The 8,299-nt window shown below is 33.4% G+C and overlaps 1 long non-coding RNA gene across 1 annotated transcript in view; it reads right to left on the minus strand.

Moving 5' to 3' along the window:
- Positions 1-7,957: 7,957 nt before the first annotated feature.
- Positions 7,958-8,299, minus strand: part of LOC105542057 — an 8,246-nt gene continuing 7,904 nt past the window's right edge. Inside the window, exon 2 of the long non-coding RNA XR_001006412.1 lies at positions 7,958-8,262. This is a non-coding gene — a long non-coding RNA (uncharacterized LOC105542057). The remainder of the gene's footprint in view (positions 8,263-8,299) is intronic.

Consider the following 8,299-nt stretch of genomic DNA (forward strand, 5'->3'; position numbering starts at 1 on the left):
CTTTATGTATTAGGCTAACATCTTGTACCTGGGTCATATATTCAACTTTTTATTTTACTTTTCAAAACATTTGAACTTATACATTATTCAATATATATACTCCTTTGACTATATTCTTCAGACTCTCACTTACAGCAGTATGTTTTTCTTCTTGTGTTTCATAATTTTGGATAATGTACTCATTTTCAAACAGCAGACGTTGTGGGAATGGTATGTGAAAATACATACTGACAAAGAGTATTTGCTTTTGGTTTGCAGTTCTAGGGCAGCACAAATCCATGAGCATTTTAAATTAATTTTTTGGATTTTGACTATGTGTATGAATCTTCAGAGGGTACATTGTCCCACAAAGAGCAGAGCTAGTAATTCTTTTTCTTCCTTCTAATCTGATTTTTCACTGAGGATATAGACTACAGACTTCTGAAGGTTCTGGATTTATTCTGTTTCTATGTTCTATATCACTCTCCATTATAGCCTTTAATATATTTTTAAATTTCTAAATAATATGCACATACTGTTTTAATACAAAATATATATTTAAAATAAATAATAAAGCAAGAAATTTTTATGTTTTAGTCTCCAGGAATCCATTCAAACTCAATGTATATAAGTTAATGAGATATGCAGATACCTTCAGAGCAGCCATACATGTGATGTCAACATGTCAGTAGGATTTTGTACTCTTTCTTCATGTTGCATGCCTGAGGAACCTTTCTTAATATTTTATCAACACGATCATACTTATAGAAATATCCCTGCTAAATCATGCCCACAATTTCTATCAGATACTTTTTCTAAAATCAAGAGGTATTTTTAATGTAAATTCTACAATCTCAGAAATGAAAGTTTCTTAGCATGTTTTCTTCTTAATGATTGGATAAAGAGAGGAATACATTAGTAATGCAGGTATATATAAGACTCTTTGGAAAAGGAATTTTTTAAATGGTGAGAGTCAATGGAGTCCGGTATGCAAATGGAAGTTTTGAACTTAGAAAGGCACTATGATAGTACATCCAATGTAACATGAGGAAGAGAAGTGTTTGTGAGTTTGTGTGTGTGTGCGTGCATGCACTTAAATACATTGATATAATTGGTAATAGAAAAATAACTCATACCTATCTGAGGATTTCTATTTTTCCAGTGAATTTACAGTGAGGCATTAGCTGAGACTATGTAAGGAGGAAGTTGTATTTAGGTTGTATATAAAATAATCATCTCAGATCATTGCAAATGGCAATAACGAGGAAAATATTGAGACATCATTAGGCAGTGCTAAGGCACACTTAAAATTTGTTATCTTAAAATTAGTTCAGATTGACAGATTTTATTTATTTATATATATAAACTTAAATTTACATCTACACTTAACATATTTATATATTACTATATATAACATATAATATATGGTAATACATGTAATATATATTATATATTATATAATAATATAGATTAGCTATATAAAATATATAATAATCTCATTCAACAGTTAAGTTTGTATGAGGCTAGATTAGTCAGTTTTACTAGACTTAATTTTGGTCATACATGTCATTCGAAGGTGTTCAGACTCTACGAAAAGAAGCACTGGCCTCAGACTATTGAATCTAAGTTAGATTAGATGGGAAATGATAACACCAAAAAGATGCTAGCAGTGAAAAGCAGTTGGATCACTCAGCCTCATACCATTATATGGCTGAGAATATGTTGGAGTTTGGATAAAATCATAAGTGAGATTTAAAGATAAGATATCATGTTCAGAAAACAAGATAATGGAGATCAACATCTCAGAGGTGGAAAGTAGACTTGAAGAGTTTGAAGACCTGATGAGTCAGAGTACCAGGTGAAATTGCATGAATGTTATAGTCATTAAAAAAATGATGCTGTTGCTAGTACAGAAAAGCATGCAGAAAGTGAAATAATTAAATAATTTGTGAATTAAGAAAAGTAAGGAAATATTGGTAGCATGCTGCAGTTTGGAGTAATATATCAATACATCCACTGGTGGTAGACTGATTGCGCATCAGAGGAATTAGCCCTTTGGTGAATGAAGGGAAACTTCTACATGGGGAAATGAATTTTGGCAATTATTCATTATTAGAACAAAAGATAATGTATCTAATATGCATTTCATGTGTACATTTAAAAATAAATATCAGTAAATTTCACATTTGTATCTTACTTTGATAATTCATGAAGTCATCTGCTACACATATTCCTCAAATAACTCATCTTTATTACTCGACCATCTTTGAATACCCAATGTATATTTGTTCATAAACAGAATCAAGGTTTAAACAGGTTTGTATTTTATTTCTTAAATAGGAAGATATGTAACAATATGGCCAGTTCACGTAAACAAAACTCCTGGATTCTGTGAGCTTTCAGCATCTGTTCCACACTCAGTAGAGCATATTAAGCACCTTTTAAATACTTGGAACCCTTGGGATCTCAGCCTGGGCAAGATTCTGTTACCAGATGTGTCTCAATATCAAAAGTGCTGCTTTTGGGTGGATGTAAAGTTACTGAGCCTTTTCTCTAACTAACCCCCATTGAGAAGCCTGCTACCTATTTTGGGCTCATTTTAATTGCAAAAATAAATCAGCACTTGGAGACAAAATCATGGGAACACAGAAAGAAAACCCTTCAGGTTTCATAGAAAACGAATTATACAAAGCACATCAAAAATTTAGAATTGGGCATTATGTGTTAAGTTTGAACAATTGGGGTCACTAGAGAGCTAAAATTTGGTAACAATAATAATGATGTAATTGGCATTAAAACAAATCTGAGAGATAAAATGTATCATGTTTTAAAAGTATTTCCATATGGAAATTCAAGTCGTGAAACCAATAAAAAATACTTAAGCAAAAACAATATTTGACAACTTGCAGTTTCTCTGGGGAGACAAGATTGCATCCCAATGTGATCGGCTTACCATTGAAATATCGTAGTCTGTCATATCTCTTGTCCCCTCTAGACCCTTTTAACCAGCCTGAAAGTTAAATATACATTAAAAGCACAAGACATGAGTTTCATTGTCATCTTGTGATGAGTCAGATTTCCAAGGTGGAAACTCCAATTTCACTTAAGAAGTAATTGCCAAAAAACAGATGCCTCGTGGCATCTCACTGCTTTCTCCTCCATTGACATGATTTTACTATAGGTAGAGTTTTTGTTTTGTTCTTTTTTTGTTTTTGTTTTTCAGTCAGGGTCATGCATTGCAGTGTGTGTGTGTGTGTGTGTGTGTGTGTGTGTCTATGCATGTATATGTGTGTGTTTACATGTGTTTACATGTGGAGCACCCTGGTGATAGTTCCTTAAAGAGACCAGAAGTGCCTGAAAAAGAGAAGGGTGCCTGCCATGTTTCACTTGAGAAAACAGAATGTATTACAGGAGTCATATTTTTTTTTCTGAAGTTAGGGAAAAAATATTGTTCTTTAATCTCTTATCTGTTTGCCTTTAATCAAATTATGTATTGTCTCTCCATTGAATTCTTCATTTGTAAAGTGGAGGTAATAATCGTAACAATTATTCAAACTGTAATTGCGAGGATTTGGTAAAATGTGTGGGATAATTCCAATACAATGTGTGGGACATATATATTCAAAACATGGTCATGATTGTTTAAGATAATGACAATCACAATGTCCCCCCAAATGATTGTAACTCCCAAATTCGTATGTAGAAATTCTAACTCAAGGTAATATTAAGAAGTAAGACTTTTGTGAGGTGATTAGATAATAAGGGTAGAGCCCTTATAAATGGTATTAATTCTCTTACATAAAAGACTCAAGGGAGCTTATTTGACCTTTCCATTATGTGAGGACATAGCGAGAAGGCACCAACTATTATTCAGGAAATGGGCCTTCATCAGATATGAAATCTGCCAGTACTTTGATGTTTGATTTCCAGCCTCCAAAACTGGATAAATAAATTTCTGTTGTTTATAAGTCACCCAGTTTATAGTATTTTGTTATAGCAACCTGAGTGGACTAAGACAACAATAATTTTATACTGATATTGAGATTTTTGGTGGCAGTGAGAAACAAAACCATGCTCATAGATTTCCTACAGAGACACTAAATTAACAACAATATATAATCCAAAAAGACACTATGAAAACTCAAGACATAGTTAAGAAGTAATAGTACCACAGTTAAGTTCAAAATCAATGAAAGCTGCATTAAAATGTCTAAGAATCTCTATTGTATTTTACTCTCAAAAGCTATCCCTTCAAGCTAGCAGAGCTTGGTGCAACTGGAAGAAAACACCCAACATACAGTTTCTCCTTTGAAAGGGAAAGAATGAGTGAAACATATGACAATTTATTTTTACTTTTTCAAAAGAATACTTGAGGAACTAGCTTCTGATTCCCCTGACTTGAGCACTATGGAAACTCATATATTTTGGATGCCTGGGAGCCACAGAAAAGAAGAGAGAGCTCAGTGGATTGCTGCAGCACCAGAGAAGCATCAGTACCACAAAAGAACACCAGAGGCAGCAAGAGATTTTGGTCTCATGGAGAATAAACTGGTAAACCCCTGTAATGAAAAAAAAATTCACACACAAGGCTAGAAAACATGCATCTCCAGAAAAGATTTGAGAAGTCTCAGAATATCTAGCTGGGAAGATTGGTAAACATGTTTCTCTGGGTGAAGTAAGTCTACAAAGACAGAGAGATGACTTTTTTTTCCAATGTCCAAATCGAAGAATAAGGAGGAGGAGGAGGAGAAGAAATAAAGAAACAGGAAATTTTGGCCCAGTCAAAGAACTAAATTATATTTCCAGAAACTGACTCTCAAGAAAAAAAGATGTAAGAACTATTTGACAAAGAATTGAAAATAATCATCTTAAGGGAGCTCAGTGAACTACAGAAGAATGCAGATAGACAATTATACAATATTTGAAAAGTGGTGCATGAACAAAGTAAGAATATCAACAGTGAGGTAAAACTATATTTAAAAAAAACCTTTCACATAGAAATTCTGGAGCTGAAGAACACAATAACTGAGCTGAAAACTTCAGCAGAGGTGTTTAACATCAGACTTAAGCAGAAGAAAAGAATAAGCAAACATGAAGACATGTCATTTTATATTATTGACTTAGAAAAGCAAAATAAGAATAAAGAAAAGGAAGTCTAAAGAACTTATACAGTATAGCAAAGTAGACCAATATACACATTATGAAAGTCCCAGAAGAAAAAAAAGATAGAGACAGTTTACTTGTAAAAGTAATAGCCCCACATTATCTCAATCTAAGGAAGGAAATGGACAATCAAATTTAAGAAGCTCAGTGTGCCTGTAATCTCAGCTACGTGGGTAGGGGAGGCACGAGAATTGCTTGAACCTGGGAGGATGAGGTTGCAGTGACCTAAGATGGCACCACTGCACTCCAGCCTGGGCAGCAGAGTGAGACAATTTAAAAAAAATAAAAAGATGAAAAGGTATTCAACTAGAATGAATCTAAAGAGATCTAAACTGCGACACATTGCACTCAAACTTTCAAAAGCTAGAGAGAATCTTGAAAGCAGTAAGAAACATGTGATTTGTCATATACCAAGGAACTCCCACAAGATTATCAGTAGATCACTCAGCAGAAATATCACAGGCCAGAAGAGACTTAGGAATATATTCAAAGTGCAAAAGTAACACACACTCGTATACGCACACATTGCCAATCAAGAATACTACATCCATTGAAACTATTCATCTAAAATGAAAAGGAAATAGACATTCCTAGATAAACAAGCACTAAGGGAATTCATCATTACTAGTATTGCCTTACCAAAAAAAAATGCTAAAAAGGTTCTTCAATTTAAAATGACAGGATACTAGACAACAACATGAAAGCACACAAAAACAGATATACACAAAATTTTATGTATATCTATACAAAATCCTGTAATACTGTAATGGTAGCATATTAGTCTTTTTTAAAGCAGGAATAAAATTTAAAAGATAAAGGAAAGAAAAATCACAACAATAAAACTATGCTAATGAATAAAAATATGATATGATATAATTTGTGAAGGCACTTGGATCTTTCCTGTTGCCTGTTGGTCCTCCTCTAAGCGTACTTTACTTTCTTTAAAAAATTCATAATTAATAATAATTATTTGTTAAATTAATAACATGAAGAAGTGGGGAAAATGTAAAAAAAATACTTTCTGTATATGATTGAGGTTGTTATCAGTCAAAAATATATGGTTACTACATATAAGATGTTTTCTGTAATCCACATGGTAACCAAAAAGAAAATACCTATAGAAAATACACAAAAGAAAGATAAACAAATACAAACATATCAATTTTTAAAAGATCAATGAAATACAAAGAAAGATGGCATGAGGGGAAAAGAGAAAAAAATAACTGTAAGACACATAGAAAGCAACTAACAAAATGAAAATAGTAAGCCCTTCCTTATCAGTAATTACTCTGAATGTAAATAGATTGAATTAATAAAATTCACAGAGTGGTTGAATGGATAAAAAGCAGTCAAAACAAAACAAAAGGCAATTTATGCTGTCTACAAAAATCCATTTGAGATGTTAAAACACATATAGCCTGGAAGTGAAAAAACAAAAAAAGATATTTTATGCAAATGATAACCCCCAAAAAACAGGTGTGTCCATATTTATAACACATAAAATATACTTTAAGTCAAAAACTGTAATAAGAAGCAGGGAAGGACATTTATAATAAAAGGATCAATTCACCAGGAAGATATAATAATTAAAAAATATATGTACCCAACATCAGAGCACCTAAATGGATAACAATTATTTATAAATCTGAAGGAAGAGGTAAACTGTAATACCACAATATTAGGAGATTTCCATATCCCACATTTAGTAATGTATGTAACAACCAGAACAGAGACCAATAAGGAAAGAGAGGACTTGAAAGAGACTAATGAGAACTAAGAGATACAATGTAGAACATTCTACTCAACAGTAGCAGAATACATATTGTTTTCAAAGCACACGGAACATTACTCAGGATAAATTACATGTTAGGCCACAAAACAACCCTTAACAAATTTATGAATATTAAAATTATACCAAGTATCTTTTCCTACCATAATGAAATGAAACTCCAATCAATAACAAGAGGAAAACATAAAGTTAATACTCCTGCACTGTACATTTAAAATGGTTAGGATGGTAAATTTTGTGTTATGTGTCTCTTACAATAATAAAAAAAAGATTGTATAACATGGTTAAGGATAGAATATTGTGAGGTCAGACAGAGGGGTAGAAATAAAACTAAATAAATGTTATATAATAGAAATCATAAGAAGAGAATGTATGTCAAAAAGAAAATTCACAACACTACTGAATGCTTCAGAGAGGTCAAGGAAAATAAGGACAGGAAAGTACATTTGAGATTTGGCAACACAGATGTCATTAATCTCTCAGCAAGAATCGTTTCAGTGGAACAAAGATGGGTTCAAATGGTTGCAAGGCTAAGAACCTGACCATATAATTTATCATCTAATCATCGATACTTTTGAGAATAAAGAGGATGCTAAAACAATGAACAATTGAATATTTAGTGTGCAACGCATTGGTTTTAATTTGCTGGTAGATTTATAAAATTTTTCATTGGGCTGCTGCAGGCCTGGAAATAAGGACAAGGATTGGTTACTACTGGGACCAGAAGTTGCTGTCTTCAGGTAGAGAAACATTTCTTAAGAGCCTTAGATCTAGAACATTGTTAGGTACTTCAAACTCAAAGACCTTTAGAAGAGTTAAAAGGAATGAATAAATTACTGCAGTTTTGCAAGCAGGTTCACCTGAATCTTACAAGTCTGAAACCCATGCCCTCTTAGGGAGATGGGCTGAAGCCATGGGGGAAGGTTACTTAGGATTCTCAGAAGAGATGGAATGTCAGGGTCTGTGGATGGGAGACAGATGGAATAGCCTGCTTGGAGTAGTTGTGTAGACCTTTTTTTTTTAGTGGAATATTTTTTATTTATAAAAAATCCCTCAAAACAAAAAAGTTTTCCAACCACACACAAGAGGGGTATGGGTAGGAGAAGGTGTCTTTCCATCTATCCCTGGCCCCCAGCCCATGTGGTTTTGGCAACAATAAAGTGTATGGAATAATGGCTCCCGAAATTAAAATGGTGTGTGTATGAGAAGGAAAGGGGGGCAAAGCTGTGGGAAGCAGTGCAGGGGAAGGATCAAAGGAGGTCGGTACTGGGAACGCTGAAGGTGGGAGGCCATTTCATAACATTGTTTGTTGATGAAACTGCCATGGACACCTTCTTTGCCCATCAGCAGGCCTAGCGTCTTGGCAGT

Source organism: Mandrillus leucophaeus, unplaced genomic scaffold (assembly GCF_000951045.1).
Source record: "Mandrillus leucophaeus isolate KB7577 unplaced genomic scaffold, Mleu.le_1.0 Scaffold25, whole genome shotgun sequence".
NCBI lineage: Eukaryota > Metazoa > Chordata > Mammalia > Primates > Cercopithecidae > Mandrillus > Mandrillus leucophaeus.